The sequence below is a fragment of the Phoenix dactylifera genome, chromosome 7, assembly GCF_009389715.1.
Source record: "Phoenix dactylifera cultivar Barhee BC4 chromosome 7, palm_55x_up_171113_PBpolish2nd_filt_p, whole genome shotgun sequence".
Taxonomy (NCBI): domain Eukaryota; kingdom Viridiplantae; phylum Streptophyta; class Magnoliopsida; order Arecales; family Arecaceae; genus Phoenix; species Phoenix dactylifera.
Window position 1 is genome coordinate 10,212,269 of NC_052398.1, and position 16,397 is coordinate 10,228,665.

The 16,397-nt window shown below is 36.4% G+C and overlaps 1 long non-coding RNA gene across 1 annotated transcript; it reads right to left on the bottom strand.

Moving 5' to 3' along the window:
- Nucleotides 1-1,928: 1,928 nt before the first annotated feature.
- On the bottom strand, nucleotides 1,929-12,992 carry LOC113462767. The gene is made up of 4 exons (XR_003385854.2): nucleotides 12,662-12,992; nucleotides 6,134-6,219; nucleotides 3,726-3,935; nucleotides 1,929-2,210 (listed from the first exon to the last, which is right to left on the bottom strand). It is a non-coding gene; the product is annotated as an uncharacterized LOC113462767 (long non-coding RNA).
- Nucleotides 12,993-16,397: the final 3,405 nt, after the last annotated feature.

Below are 16,397 nucleotides of genomic sequence, written 5' to 3' on the forward strand. Positions count from 1 at the left end.
TTTTGTCTTTGCTCCATTGTTATGTTCTGCTTTACCACATATTTCATGGTGTAGCCCACCAAGGCTCTTGGCATTCAACATTATTATTCTTTTTCTTGAGCACCTGCACTATAATTCTTTGACAAGCCCTTTATCCTCTGGCGTAGCCTGGAATGGATGACAATTTATAACCCAAGCTGATCTACAATCATTTATGTTTAGTACAAATGCGTTTGGATCTGGGTCAACTTATGTAGACTCATTTATTAATGGATCAGTTTCATATTTAGACCTTTGACTCGTTTACCTATTTTGACCCATTAAATAGTCCTTTATGTAGACTCAACCCATTTAATCTATTTAAGAACTATTTAACCCGTTTAAAACTTATTTAGCTCATTTATGTTCTAATTAACCCGATCTACTTAATCTATTTAAACTCACTCAGCCTATTTAACTCATTTAACCTGTTTAATAGATAGATTATGTAGATCATATCAGATTATGTTTTTAATAAGCAAGTCAGGTTTATATTTAGATTTTTGACCTATTTAATAAACAAGTTAGTTTGGATAAATAAATTTTTAGCCTGATCCACATCCGAACCGAGCCGATTGCCACCCCTAAGCTTGGGCGATAATCGATATTGCATCTTGAGTGGAATCTTCACCAGTGTGTTGGATATCGACACGCTTACAAAGTTTACTATTATAGAGATTTTAAGCTGTGATATCGATACAGCCAATCTTTTATTAATATTAACTTTCTTCCTATGGCCACAAAATGTGAGTTCAAGCACAACACCATTTTCTGAACAATCAAAAAGTGAGCTATTGCTGGCTTTTCTTTTCCCAAATAATTTCCTGAAATGTGCTCCTTAATTAAACTAATCAACGGTCATACAGTATTCAGGAATTTAGTATCAATTTTACCATTTATCCATGAATTTTTCCTGGCTAATTGAAGAAAGCTTTATGAATTGAAAAAACAAATGATGCTACATGTTGCTAGTGGTCTTTTTATCAAAAAAAAAAAAAATCATTTTTTGCTCTTTGTACTTGTTTCCATGTGAATAAATATATCTAATTAAATAATTTAACATGACATTGTTTCTTTTCCTACGTACATTTAGTGATCGAACTTTTTTTAAAATATTTTGACAATGTTTTTTAGAATAATAAACTTTTGAAGACAATACTTTTACAAATTTATATTTTCATCTCTATCCAAATTATTGTCGAGGTTCAAATTTTTATCTCTAGCTGAAAAGGGGGAGGCTCATCACATATGTCCAAGCCAACATTGATAAGTCTGCATGTGGAGGTAGAGAATAACAACAAAAGAAGAAAGGAGAAAAAGAAAAGCAAAAGTAGATTCCAAGCCTCGGGACGTACAACAGGATGCTGCTAACGTAAAGTGGATGCCTTTTAATTCCCACCAAGGTCCATTTCAACTGCTATTCTTTCATCCTCTCAGAGAATTTTGATTGATGGTAGTTGTTAATATTTCAGGTTTAACGAGGGAGGAAAGCCAACACAGCTGCTGACTGGGTGGCCTCTTACACAGTGCAGTATTCGTAGAATGTTTTTTGGATGAATTAGACGGATGTTTTCCACTCGCTGATCCTTTTGTGAGGTCTTAGGCCAGGTCATTGGCGATGTCCCGGATCCTTTTGTGAGGTCTTCTATCATGAGAGTGGCGTGGGAACTCACGAATAGGACGAGGCTGAGGGCAACGGTGGGGGCAAGTGAGCCACGGGTTGAGATCGGAGGGAACGACCAAAGGATAAGTTACACTAGTAGTTGAACTTTGTGAGATTTCAGTGGAGTATCTCTTCTCTTCCACTCCATGAGGGAAGATTGGTGAGGCCTTGGACTTACTGTAACTTATCCTTTGACCAGTACATAACTTGAAACCAACTTGGCTAGAATCACACCTCAGCAAAGGAGTTCGAGAAACTTCCAAGTTGGCCGAGTTTTAAATATATAGTTCCTTCTAAGGATCTGGTACAAGTATCAAGTTATCCCAAAAAGGGAATTGATGGTGACAAATCACTTAAACCTACCTACTCTTCACATAGCTACATCACTGAGGTACATATGTGTGTTTGAGTGAGTAAGTGAGAGAGTGAGAGAGTGAGAGAGAGAGAGAGAGGAAGGGAAGGAAGGAATTGGTGAGCTCAGTCATATTGTATACTAGTATGTAACCCGCACTGTCGCAGCAGAGTTTATCTGAAATAGAAGAAAAAAAAATACGATAACTTATCAGCATATATTTTTTTATAATAAAAAATACCATTTTCTTTTAGCAAATAAACTTACATCAGTCTTAATGTTCATTATCCATAAGTTGTTCGTTTAAACTGAAAAAAAGAGTTGAAAAAAATCTATAAGAGTATTATTCAGTTTTTAAGATTCAACAATGAAATATGATTAGAAATTATGAAAGCAAAAAAAGAAATAGATAGGAAAGATATGTTTAAAGTTGAATTACCTCCACTAATCTCTTTACAGGCGATGCAGTTAATAGTTCTCTACAATAGTAATGTGGAGCTATATCGATTTTTTTTTGGTAGAAGAAAAAAAATAGAGAAAGAACAATATTTAAAGTATGTTACCGGCTTGTATTTGGTGATTTCTTAGAAGGAGTTGTTTCTTGAAAAAGTTCATTATAAATCTTTTTTTCAGGAGTCGAAATAACATGTTTTTCTTGAACTTGAGACGAAGAAAGTCTGGATCTAGAACTTTAATCCAGAATAGTACATTGAGATTCACTTTCTGTAAAAATGTTTGCTTTGAAATTATAAATATTGTCGTTATAACTTTGTGACCCAAAGATAATTTGAAAGATATAGGTGCCATCAAGAATCTTTTAAACAACAGCTGGAAGAGTAAATTTGTCGCATTTTGCATCCATCACAAGGTTAGGTACTGAGATACCAATTATTTGCTAAGCTAATTTTCCAAATAATATAAAAGTTGCCGCACTAGTTTTATCCTCAACAATAGTGCTTAATTTATACCTTCAAAGGATAGATATATAATAGTTAATTTTTTTTTAATTAAAACAATAATATATCTATTTTTAGCAAATAAAGTATGATAAAAAAAATGTATCGCAACTTTACCATAAAGTTGGAGGCTGATTATTTTTACCATATTGTTGCACCAAAAAGTATCACCATAAACTTTTACTGCAACTCTATAACTATAATATGCTTTATACCACCAACCATAGGAGGTGTCAACCTATTTTAAAGTTGCCTTGCACGTGAATTTCACCCCCTAAAAAAATTAAAATAATTGAAGATTCTTGTACAAGCAAATTATCAGATATGATCATATTTTAAACTGCACTTGATAATCATGTGGATCCAATTTCAGCAATTCTTCAATCATTTTTTTTGTTCGCAATACTTTCCTATTAAGGGCTAATAATAATTTCTCATTTTTGCTCCATATATCTAATAGGAGCAATTGGTGCTTTAAGCCATACACAAATTCATTAATATATTTAGATCATGGTAATAAATCTAACTTTTCTGTTGAATATATTATTTCATTTTATATTATGTCATAACCTATTTTGGTACTCCAGTATTTTCAACATTTGCATATCCATGTAATATGTTGATGCCGAAGATGTAAATAAGCATATTTTTTCTATAGATACATAATAGAAAAAATATTTTAAGAATTACAATATTGATTTTTGCAGAAAAAAAAAATCCGAGGAAGAAAACTTACGTTTTAGGTCAGCGATGTTCTCCCTTTCTCAAATGATGGTGCGGAAAGAGGACGATTGCAGGTCTCTTGCAATAGCCCCCCAATACTCTAATAAGAAAGGGACATGGGAGGGAAGAAAGAGGTTGTGGTCACAATACTTTTCGAGCAACAACATATAACGTCGCAACGATCTCTGCATCTCACCACAGCGGGATGACGAAGCGACTGCACCTACAGCAGGCATGCAACATAACATCACACATCCACTTACGAGCAGGATGGCATGGTCACGCATGCATGCAGAGTAATCTCTTCCAATTTGTTTTTCTATATTTTTTTCTTGTTTCATTAGGACAACTACGATTGCCATCCCCAGCAGCTACGATGAGGCGAGTTGACCATATCATCCCCCTGCCGGCATAATGGCACAGTCATGCTTGCCTACAAAGTGATCTCCTCTATTTATTTTCTCTACCTTCTATATTCTTCTTGTTTCAGTAGGCTACGTACTCCAGAAAGAAGGCAGATAGTTCACTTATTCATTAAAAGAGGTACAAAGCAAGAGAGACATTTCACAGCTCATTCATTAAGATGGGTATCGTTTCGTCGATTTTTTTTCTCTACTTTGTTTTATTCTTGTTTTAGTGTCCGAAGGCAAGGCAGATGGATCACAGTTCAATTAAGGCAAATACGGAGTAGCGAGGGTGTTTCATGGTTCATTCATTAAGATATATACTGTTTTTTTTAAAGCTATGGTACATAGCAATTTTCTTCGGATGGCACCGTGTGGAGGTCTCCGATGCCGACATCTAGATATTCAGGGTATGGTCCAAAGCGATCTCATTTAGTGGATGGTACCGCGTAGAGATTTTCGATGCCAACATTTGGGTGAACTTCAGTTCAACACTTATCGTTTTGAGAGACTACCGAACTCTCCTTTAATGTATTGTATTGATATTAACACAGTCTTCTTGTATAATTGGTTTCCAGGTTAAACAATGAGAAATTAACTCCCATGCTTCCATCCCTAGGTTTTACTACTATTTGATGTGAGGACCTTAAATAAACCAGGAATTTTATTCCCAGCCCCTAGTTTTCATGGATATTAAGTTTTTAGGCCCTGCATTAGTTTCTAGGTTAAACCGCACGAAGTTAGCTACCACCCACCAACCATTTGTTTTATGATGTTGAGGACCCTATATTAACCAGGAATTTTATTCCCTCGCCCTTAGAGGGGCTAATTTTCAAAGTAGTTTACGCAGCTAATTATAAAATGGCATTCAAACCCAGGAATCAATTTTCCTGGATTGGGGATCTAGCACTGTCCATAAAATTTTTATCTCTGGCCTTCTAATGAGCCAAATTAGGTTATTTTCATCTTATGCTGGTGTGGTCAGCATAGCCAAGATAGTACAAAAAGCCAGAAAACTCCATATATGTTTTATTGCTAGATCCTCTAATATACTTTGGAATTCTTAAGGTGAACTGACAAAAGATGCGGTAAGTATGAAATCATAAGTAAATATGGTTAGAAAAGTTCTCAAAGCGAGGAAAGGGAAACCATTATGAAATAAGAAAATAGAGTTTTTTTTCTAGTAATCTATGAGAAAATAAAGTTTTTTTTTTCTAGTAAGGGAGAGAATGGAGTTTTAGAGATAACTTTTATAGCAGCAAAGTAATCTTTACCTCTAAAAATAGTTTTCAATCAATTTTCAGCTTTTTTTTTCACTTTGAGGAGATGATTAAATTTACTCTTAGTCATGTTGAAAGAAAAAAGGAATTGGCCTACATGACATGTTGCTGCTTGATAAATACTTTATGATCTTCAGATAATTGTAGAATATACTTAAGCCACACCACCTATTTGTCCACCTCATCATGCAGAACTCTTCCATTGCAAATTATTTCTATTCTGTTATTTTAATTTATGATTTATGAATATTTATATTGTGTAACATATATAAGGAAGCATAACAGAGTATTTCATGATCATCCTAGCATAGACAATCATAGGTCACTAAAACTTGACATCTCGAGGATTCATCTAAATTTTAAGAGGTTTTTGGCTATTTGTTGTCTTGGTTCTTTTCTAAAATAATATTTTATATATTTATGTATTTTTTATGAATATTTATATTTTATACTTACATTTTAAGAGCTCAAATAATGCAAAATATTTAGGGAAGAAAAGTTATGAAAAAAAGGACATAGACCATCCTTAACATATTGTATTTTTATCCTTTCCCTTTGGGATTTAATTTTGGTACTTGGATGGCTTGCTTTTATATTAGATACAAATTAATGGACATGAAAATCTCCTTTTCAAGGAGAATGTCTCTGAAAAATTCTTCATGTGAGAGCAGTGTGTACATATAGTTCACATACTTGAAATTGTCTTATACGAGAGATTCAACAGGCTGTTAACGCACCTGGATGGCGCCAAAACTTCAATATCAGGGACTTCTCAGCATATTGTAAATAACCTTGGACCACCTGTTGCTGCCATATACTTCAACTACGAAAGGGAGAATGGTTGTGGCAGTAGAAGGTAGAAAAAGTAACAAAAAATTGAAGTTGCCATTGCGCGAGACTTAAATACATGCACGCAATAATTACTATAGAAAATAAAACATCCCAAAACAGGACCCATAATCATTTCTCAGCTTATTTCTCCAAAAAATAATTATTTCTTAGCTGAGTTTGAGTCAATTAAAATTAATATAGGAACTTGAAAATGAAGAGGTATATACTAATAGCATTGATGAAAATAAAATAAACTAAAATTATGGGATTTTGTTAATCACTGAAGCTGGCTCAGATACATGGTTTTCGTGTTGACTCAAGCAGGCGAACACTCAACCCCACTCTCACAAACATACTGAGAGACTGTTTTCCTTGGTAGCTCACTAAATGCTTCAGCAGAAGCATATTTTGGGCTTTATCACCTTATCTTTGAAGCTTTATTCAATCTCATAACTTTTTTTTTTATTTATTTTGGTATAACTCTCACAACCTTTAGACTATTAATATATGCTTCTGTTTTGACTATTCAGTGTTATATTGTCGTAGAGAGTTATATCATTTCTTTCCAATTTAAGCTTCTGTATGATTTTCTCATAATGAAACCAAATACCCAAGAAAAAACCTTTAATGCGGATGATCATCATCAATGCTGTCCAGAGCATATGCTCATTAATGGTTCTTTCTTTTTATTCTTTTTGGGGAAAAAATTAATGATTGAGTAGAATGTCTGCAAAACAATCTGATTTACAATATTCCAATGATTTCAATCTATAAGTTTAAAAGGCACACAAGGTGTGGATTGAATTAGTAAATGGATCTTTAATTATGGAGGAAAACTAAAGATTGTCTTGTCGGATGGAAGGTTCTAACGATTGGTTAGAAGAATCAAAGGTCAAGAGGTATTCTTTACCAACAATGCAAGCTTGTCAAAGAGTTGGGCTTCAGAAGTCTTCCCAATCTACAGTAAAAATAAAAAAAAAATGTTTTTGTTGATCTTTTAAGCGAACGCCATGCCTGTTTGCTTTCTTTTTATATCTCTATTTTACCTTTGTACAAGTTTGTTTTGTTTCTCTTATCTAGGCTATTGAAGGAAGATGATAGTTGCTCCAATCCAAAACACCCCCTTTTCTGTTCTTAGGGATTCAATTTTTGACATTGCTAACCCACTTAACATGAACCATTAAAATGTGTTTATGTATTATATTTGTCGGTTGAGTACAAATAAAGCACAAAGAATTTTCACCAAAAAAAGCACAAAGAATTAATAAAATAGTATGATTTGATAATTGTGATGGCCTACGAAGATTTATTTTGCAGCATACAAACACTTGTTACTAATACTGAAATAAGTTAAGATCCTCTTGCTACCTTCACTGACCCCCCTCCCCCCCCCCCCCCCCCCCCCCCCCCCCCCCCCCCCCCCCGCCTCCCCTGCCAAAAAAAAAATGGTAGCAAATAATGACAAGTTTCATGCACAATCAAAGAAAAATAGTAGGTTTAAAAGATCATGAAATGAAAGGCTATAAAATATAGATGTTTTTTAACCAAATGTAACTAAATGGGTCATGCAAGTTTGTGAAGGATAATAATTATACCTAACTGAGATGATACCTAAACCATCCTTACATTTTGATTAGCTTCAGATACCTCTCTTCCATAGATTTTAAGAAATATGTAAACCCATGTATCCTAGAAACAATTTTTGGAAATTTCAATAAGCTAAAAATAACTCTTATGATCAAAATTGAACTAATGTTCTTCCCTAATTTAGGTTCTCTTGCTGATTAGGTTAAGCCTTGGGACTGACCACATGGCGCTGCTTCCAGAGGAACAGTTTGCCTCTAGAGGACAGTCTTTTGACCGATCAATATCTAATATGTAGCTCAACCATAAACAATTGCCAAAAATTCATTGATCCGCAAACTCATTTCCATTTGACCGGTCAATATCTAATATGTAGCTCAACCGTAAACAATTGCCAAAAATCCATTGATCTATAAACTCATTTTCTGCCTATTCGCTGTCTCTAAGAGATACAAACTGGTATAGCTCAGAATTTCATGGGAGGTTGCGCAATCACTCTCCTCAGGAAGATCAGAAAACCAAAAAAAAAATTCTCTGCTAGTATAAATCATGTGAGCCATGCCATGAGAACCAACTGATGACCTTCAAACCAGAAGAGAACAATTTTCTTCATTAAATAACCCAGTCCTTAAATTGACTGGATAAACGGTCCATAGCATACAACAAAGATATGTTGATGTAGCAACCTATCCGGCCCTGGCATTCCCAAAGAATTTGCTAATGTGGGCCTGGTGAATCCAGGATCTCAAAGTTGATACCTTAGAATAAAGAGTATGTGAAAAACTTTGTCTTGTCCTTTTTCCTGATGTCCTTATTCTTTATGCTCGAATACACCCTTCAGAAAAAAGATGATAAGAAAGCAAAGATTTTCTCTGTTAAATCATGACAATATTATCATCTACAGAAATGCTTGATCAACAGATTTCTTTTTTTAGCCTAGTTTGCACTAGCTGCTATGGAGTTGCCAATGTTGAGAAGCTTGTCAGGATGGAAGCAACCATTTTCACTATGAAAAATCCTGATTTCGAGTAGAATATCAACAATGTCGCACCTGCAGATGAGATTTACTATGACACTGAACCCTTCCCCTATGACTTACGGAACTAAAATATTCCACTTATATCCAGAAAAACATAATGTGTTTTTTGCACATAACAACCTACTAAATGATCAGGAGGATGTATTAACTGTTTATTTATTCTCAGCTATGACTAATACTTTCCTCGACAATATCTGTAGCTTTGAAAAATAATACTAATATATTATTGGATGCAAGATTTCTATATTTGGGAAGTTTCATGGATTATTTTTTATACTCGAAGGGCAAAGAAGTAAAGTCATTTTAGAGCTCTTGCACTTCACTGGACTTGTGATACAACATGGAGAAAGACAGGATTCAATTAGTAGCTCGCTTATAGACAAAAAAGAGCAAGTCATTACTGATAAATAAAAAGGATTTGCTATGCAATAACTACAAAACATACACCCATTATAGAAAGATTTGGGATGCTCAGGATATATCAAGGGTCACAAAAGTATGGGGTCACCAATCATTTCCTTGGAGTTATAGGCCAGAGTTCACCTACCACTACCTCCAAAATTACTCAAAATGACAAAATAAACATTAAAAAATAATCAAGTTTCTAGATCAAAATGCATCAAAAATTCCCTTCTACAACTTCCTGAAATAACGTATAGTGACTGATATTTTATGGCAAAACTTTCTAGAATTGAATAGTGTTGGTTTGATAGGAGAACCCAAAGGGGAAACATCCTACAGAAAGTCAAGATTTACCTATCAAGACTAAAGTCAGATGGTAAAGGTACTCTTCATCAATTCTACTTTCTTCAGAAGATCTCCAAATAGAACATCGGATGAAAATTCATGGCTATACAAAGTTACAAATAGTAGCAGCATGCTAAAATCCATGTTTGTCATGAAAATTGTCCCACCGGACACAGAAGGGTAATACGGTTGTGCTCCTCCCATGGGTGTCAAACTTGAATGAACAAAAGAACAGTAATAATGGATCCACAACAACTACTGATCCCAGTCATAATGAGGGAAAGGTATTCTTGTCAAGAAAAAGAGGCATGCAGATTATCAATTCCCAAGGCAAATCAGCTAGAGAAATTATCTCTTTCCCTTGTCAAAATGATGACAAAATGGCAGCAGTGTAGTGGTAAAGATTCAACAAAGTCAGTATACAGCTTTTTAGAAGTTACAAGTAAAATGCAGAAAGGCAAGAAAACAAATCACCACTTATAAAATATGAAAGCAGATCTAGTAAAAAAGAAATCCTATTCCAAATTATTTTGTTCTTTGTGACGAATTATTCCAAAAATTACAAAATTTCCTATCAGATTCAATGACAAAAGAGGTATCTGAGGTGACTAGTTCAGCTTGGCTAATTGTCTTTTTGCAAATTGATTGACTTGTGAAGGTATGAAATTATTCTTTTATGAAACGAAGGACGAAACTATAAGGTTCAAACTGACCTATACTTTGATCTAGTGCCTCATGCCTGATGATCCTGACATCCTTGCTTCTATTCGAGACAATTTAAAATTTCATTCTTTTGGGCTTATTTTCCAGAGGAATTTAAGGCCTGATTTACAGATTAAACAATGTAGTGACAAAAAAGTGTCATTCTACATCAGACCAATGATTAGAAATTAAAATATACCACAGTATAAACTCTTTGATAGTAATAACATATATAAGTAATTCCATAGTACCAAAGGTATGTGCCTTTAAATTCTGGTTGTGAAATTTGAGCTTTCTTGTATGATTAATGTATAAACATAGTTGCATCATCTTAGTTTGTACGACAAATTATAGGAAACTATCTAATGCAGAGCGTTAAACATCAATTATCAAGAAATCAAAAATTGATGTTTATTAATTAAAAATTAGGTTATTTATCTGAAAAAGGTTCTGAAAACTAGTATACAGCAATGAAACTTGATGAATCTTAAAAATGAAAAATACTATCCCAAAAAATGAAGAAAGAGGCTTTTCTCATGCTTGCATATTGCTCTGTGCTAATCTGCTCTAAATGTTGCAAAATACTGCAGCATAATTGCCATGCTGGGCACATTACAAAATATTTCAATTCTTGGATTCACTCTCTTCCTAGTGCACAAGGTTTTTTGGTGCTCTACTCAACCCTATCCTTCCTCTTCCCAAGAAGTGATATTAAGAATGCTGCAAGTTGACTGAATAAGAAAGAGCTTGAATGATGAAAGCAAAAGCTATGAAGTTGGAAGACTCTCCAGCACACAGAGACAAACAAATATCACCCCAAGACCTCAACTATTCAAGGACCACACACCCCCCCCCCCCCCCAAAAAAAAAAAAAACACACGCACACACACACATGCATGATAACTTGATAAAATGCTCAATTTTTCCAGAGTGAATTGGTATCAGAAGCCTCCATGCGATTAGATAAGAATAAAGTTGAAAGACTAAAAGCAATGAAGTTAATGAGTGACGCAGGACAAAGGGAGAAGGAGAGAGAAGAAGAGGAGGAGGAAGAAAGAGAAGAGGAGGAGAAGAATGCGGAGAGAGAGGGAAATTTAATATTCTATATTCTCAAATCTTAATAATGCAAACTGTATTCTTATTAACATAGTCATGGATTTATATAGACAACCCAAAATCCTAATAAGAATATGTATAAAATAAAATACCGGAATTCACATAAAATTCTAATTTTAGACTCCACAAAATTCTAGTTCTAGAGTCCGCATAAAAACAAAATTCTCAAATTCTCAAATAAAATAAAATTTCTTAATCTCTATATTTGCGCCTAATAGAAGTTCACCTAGATTTCTTATTAGATCATCCTCCATCAATGAGTCTAATATAGAGAGACAATTAGAAGTTGGCTTCCACGCACACATCGCAGAATAACTTGATAAAATGCTCAACTTTTTGAGAGTGAATTGGAATCAAAAGCTTCCACGTGATTCAATAAGAACAAAGTTGAAAGACTGAAAGCAATGAAGTTAGGTGATTCTAATATAAAAGTTGCCCCCGTGACATCAAAAAATCTGGAAAAAATACTTCAATAATTTGCATAGCTAATTAAAAGCAAATTAGGGGCATAGTAGACAGGCAAAAATAAGGAATGGAGAGAGATAATCAGTAAAAAATAAAAGAAATGGTTAAAAGGTAGGCAGCAAAGTGACAGGACAAAGAGATCAAACTCGTTGCCATCATCTCATTCCAAAAAGCTTGGAACCACATCACGTGCAAAAAAGATAGGAAAAGATACAAAAGCTGTAGGCATGTTTATTTCCACTTTTTGGGCAATATGGGAATACTATCATAAAGTCTCAACAAGTTCCTCTCCATAACACATGAAACTGGATCACCTAAATGGTAATACACACACATTATGATACAGTCCAAGTAAAAACAAAGTGAGTAGCTGCAAGGTGTCACTTGACACCAAACACAAATGTGATGTCTCTAGCAATAAGATTGCCAAGAGACCTACAAAAACTTGATCTAGCAGGCAACTATGCAACAACCCAATATAAACCAAATAAGATCGTGGAAAAAGCGAATTGAAATCTTTCTAATTCTCGTTAAATGCTTTTGTGATTGTCATATACCTAAGACTAAGAACACCCAAAATAAAGACAAGGAAATAAAGCTGGAATAAAGTATGAAATTAATTATCAAGCAGCATAGCACCGCTACTATCAAAGAATTATTCCAGAAAGATAGGAAAACCTTGCAGCGAACTGATAACAGAACTGAAAGCAAATGGATTGCAAAAACTCAAACTCAAATCCAGCAATAGAAGCAGGCAAACGGAATCGGAAATCCGACTTACCGCGCACCCGACATCAAGAACCGTCCGGATCTTCCCGCTCTTCAGCGGGACGAGCTTCGCCATCTGTTCGACGAACCACTTCACCCTCCCGGGAGAAGGACGTCCCGCCACCGGGGAACACCTCCACCCTCACCCAGTTCTGATCGGCCCTGGGGATGCTCAGCTTCTTGGACGGCACGTTGGCGAATCAGGCGCGATCGCGGCTGGCCGGCCACGAACCGCTCATCGGAGCCGGGGCAGTGGCGCTCGCGGTGGTCGAGTTTGTGCATGGGAAAGTGGCGCGATTATACCAGTCAAGAACGACGGCCTAGTTTGCTCCTTTTAGGTTAAATTTTCTATTTAATCTTGCAATTTGCTCACATTTTTCAGATATTCTATATCCATTCATGTGCCAATTTGTTTTTTTAAAAAAGAAATTCACATTTTCACCTCCCGAGTTTCCTTAAGATCGACTTCGATGGGTCTGTCTTGAACAGAGGTACGAGAAACGGCGCAGGTTTTGTTATTCGAGATCCGTCTGTCAGGATCGTGGCTCAGGGGACAGTCAACTCTTCGATATATCGGTCCCGGGTACGAAGCTGAGGGCTGCTTGAGCGGGCCTTCGTTACGTCCGGTATGTTTTACGGGCTAGTTCCATTGTTCTGAAAGGCGATTCGGCCACGGTCATCAGTTGGGTCTGGAGGGGGCTTAGAGGTAATGGTAGTGCCCATCCTTTATTCCGAGATATCTGGACAATGATGGGGGTGGCCTTTCAGACCAAGTACGTGTTCCGTGAAGCTAATGGAGCTGCGGACTGGGGCTTATGTAGCTAGTTACTCCGGTAATATCCTGTGGGTTGGAGATGGGAAGTTGCTCCTAGCACTCCGAGGTATTTTGTTTTTCGATTTTATTGGATATATCCATACTCGTCAGGTATAATCCACCCACCTTAACAAAAAAAAAAAAAATATTCACATACATATGGTGGATGGATAGGACTGAAAACGGCTTGGGTTGGATTGAACTTGTTTGACCCTAATCCAATCCATTCCATGTATAGATATTGGACCTAGACCTAATTCAGTAGATAATTAGATTGGATGGGATCGGATCCATGAAAATTACTTCAAATCCAATGGGTCGTTCGGATCGGATCGGAGTCATATATCACCTAAACCTAACCCAAAGTATTTAGGCTCAAATCGATGCCGAGTTAGATCCAAATCTATATTTGTTTACTAATAATATTTTATAAAAAAATTGTTTTTACTTCTAAATCAAATTAAATTTTAACTACCACAAAATTGTTTACTAACATAATCATAACTTCATGAATTCATGTTTATCTAGAAGTGCAATCTAATTCAAAATGCTCATAACCTCAACAACTGGTGTTTTCGTTGCTGAGAAAAATGACTTAGAATTTTTTTTTTGGATCGGTTAATTTGAGATTGATTAATGCAGGGAGATTAATATTTTCTTCGTGGAGTCTAGTCTAAACTCAAATTAATTTCAGATATAATTAATGTAGTGAGATCGAGTTCTTGAGCACTTTGATCACTTTTCTCGTAACAGAGGAAAGGAAAAAAAAGAGACTTAAAATACTTTCTTTGGGACGATACAGATTTAGTTGGGTTAGGTAAGCAGTGGAAGGACCCAAAATAGACCCATATAGTGCACGGATCGCATCGGGTTGAAGTTTATAAAGTCTAAACCCAGTCCAAAATGTACAATAGGTTTAATATTTAAATCTCACTGGGCCTGACGGATCTTCAAGAATGAGTTAGGTCGAGCCTAAATGGATCAGGTTACGAGTCAAGCTGACCCATTTACAGTAGTTCATTTGATTCATGGAGGATCCAGATTTAATTTCTAATTGCACCAAAATGATAAGAAGTGCATGATAAATTATATTATATTGGCCATGTTCACTGACTACAGATTACCCAATTTTAACATTAGTCTGTACGTACTAAAAAAATTTCACCTTTTAAAAACTTTTTATTAGAACTTAGATAAATAAGTCCAGAAGATCCGCAAGTAAATGATCATTTTTTTGCATATGTTCATTAAAACAATATTGGTAAACTACGATGCATATCAAAATAATTAATTAGTATCAAATATCAATAGAGCTGAAAATATTTTGTAAATTCATAATCTGATGGGATAATGACCTAATCATTTGAGTTAATTCCTTCTAGCTTCTAGGCGAGAAGGTTGGCACAAAAGCAGCGAATTCTCTTGCTGCGCTTACGCTTATTCGTACTTTCTATATAAAAGAAAACGAAATCATCAAAGAAGCGCCGGGTGAGGTGACCTTTGCCCAGCACGTGACTGTGTACCCCGAAAATGGAAGCTGCATGTCTTCGCCCCCTCCCGGTTCATGGTGGAATCCATTGAATGCGTTGGTCAAGCACGGGATTACGGCCGAAAAGCGGGGATAGGCCGATGGCTAGAAGGCTACTGAACGTCATTCTCAAAGAAATCCCATGAGGCTAAGCGGAACAGGGTGGTGGGCGGGTTTAGGTTGAAACAACTGGTTCTTGCCTGGATGCTACCAAAGCCGCTGTCGCCTCGCCCTTCACTTACGAGTGAAGCCTACCAAAGTCTGCTGACTCCTTTTCAATAGAAAGGAATAGCCAAACCAACCCAGCTGGCTGGTCAATCTCAGTGATCTTATCGGCCGGCAAACCGGAGACGGACGACCACGGTCCCGACCTTACCAGCACCGTAGGTTTACTAATCAATGAAGCCCCTCAACCTACTATCTTTTCTTACAAAGTCAACCAAGCCTAACCAAACCGTCATGGTCACGACATGTTGTTGATATTGATTGAGTTGGAGGGAGTCAGAGACTACCACGGAATCCATCCATAAACCGTCACCCCGGTGACCTTCGTCACCAAAGCGTCACGACTGGTGAACCGCTTCTTCTTCCACGAAGATTCAGACAAAACCGAGCTTGGATGGAACTGAAGAAGATTTGCAACGGGACCATTAGACAAGTCGAGTAAAGAAAGCAGTATCGAATAGAACGGGCTCAAGTACACGAGCGAGGGAGCGATCTCCATGAGGGATGAACTACAATCCAGAGGGAAAGGGAAGAGCGGCCGATCCGATGGCTGAGAAAAGTTCCGATGGTGCGGAGCTATCTCATCACTCACTTTTTCGGGGGGTGGGGAGAGAGAGATGTAAGAAAAATGACCAACTTGACCCTTAGCCCAAGCGTTCTATTTTTTGATTTTCAAAAATCTCCTTTTAGGGGAGAAGGATGGATTGTTAGTGTGGACGATTTAGAAGATATAATTGGAGGACATGTATGGTTAGCCTACATAACCTACCTCCCAGACCAAGGGAAGAAGGTATCAGATCACTGTAGTTCGAGACTCCTTTTGTTAAACCAGTTCCTGTACTGTTGAAGAATGAATTCTAGCTAGTAAAGTAATCTGGTTGAAGGGGGCCCGCCTCACCTATCCCCCTTCCCCTGTCCCATTCTTTGTCTGAAACAGGGCCTCGCCTTTTCTATTTATAAAATCCAATTTTGATAATTGATTCGACTTCTGCTGTTCTGGGCTTTGGAAGTCTTAGAGAAAGCCTCCTTTCTGCAGGTGCCGTAGTTAACTTCCGGAAGCAAGGCGCGGTACACTTTGAATACACTCGTTCAGTTGCGTTAGAAGAGGGGAAAGCAAAAGCGCTTAAAAAAGATTACATGACCAATGCACGCTTCAAAGAAAGCAAAGAGGGATGCTCGCTA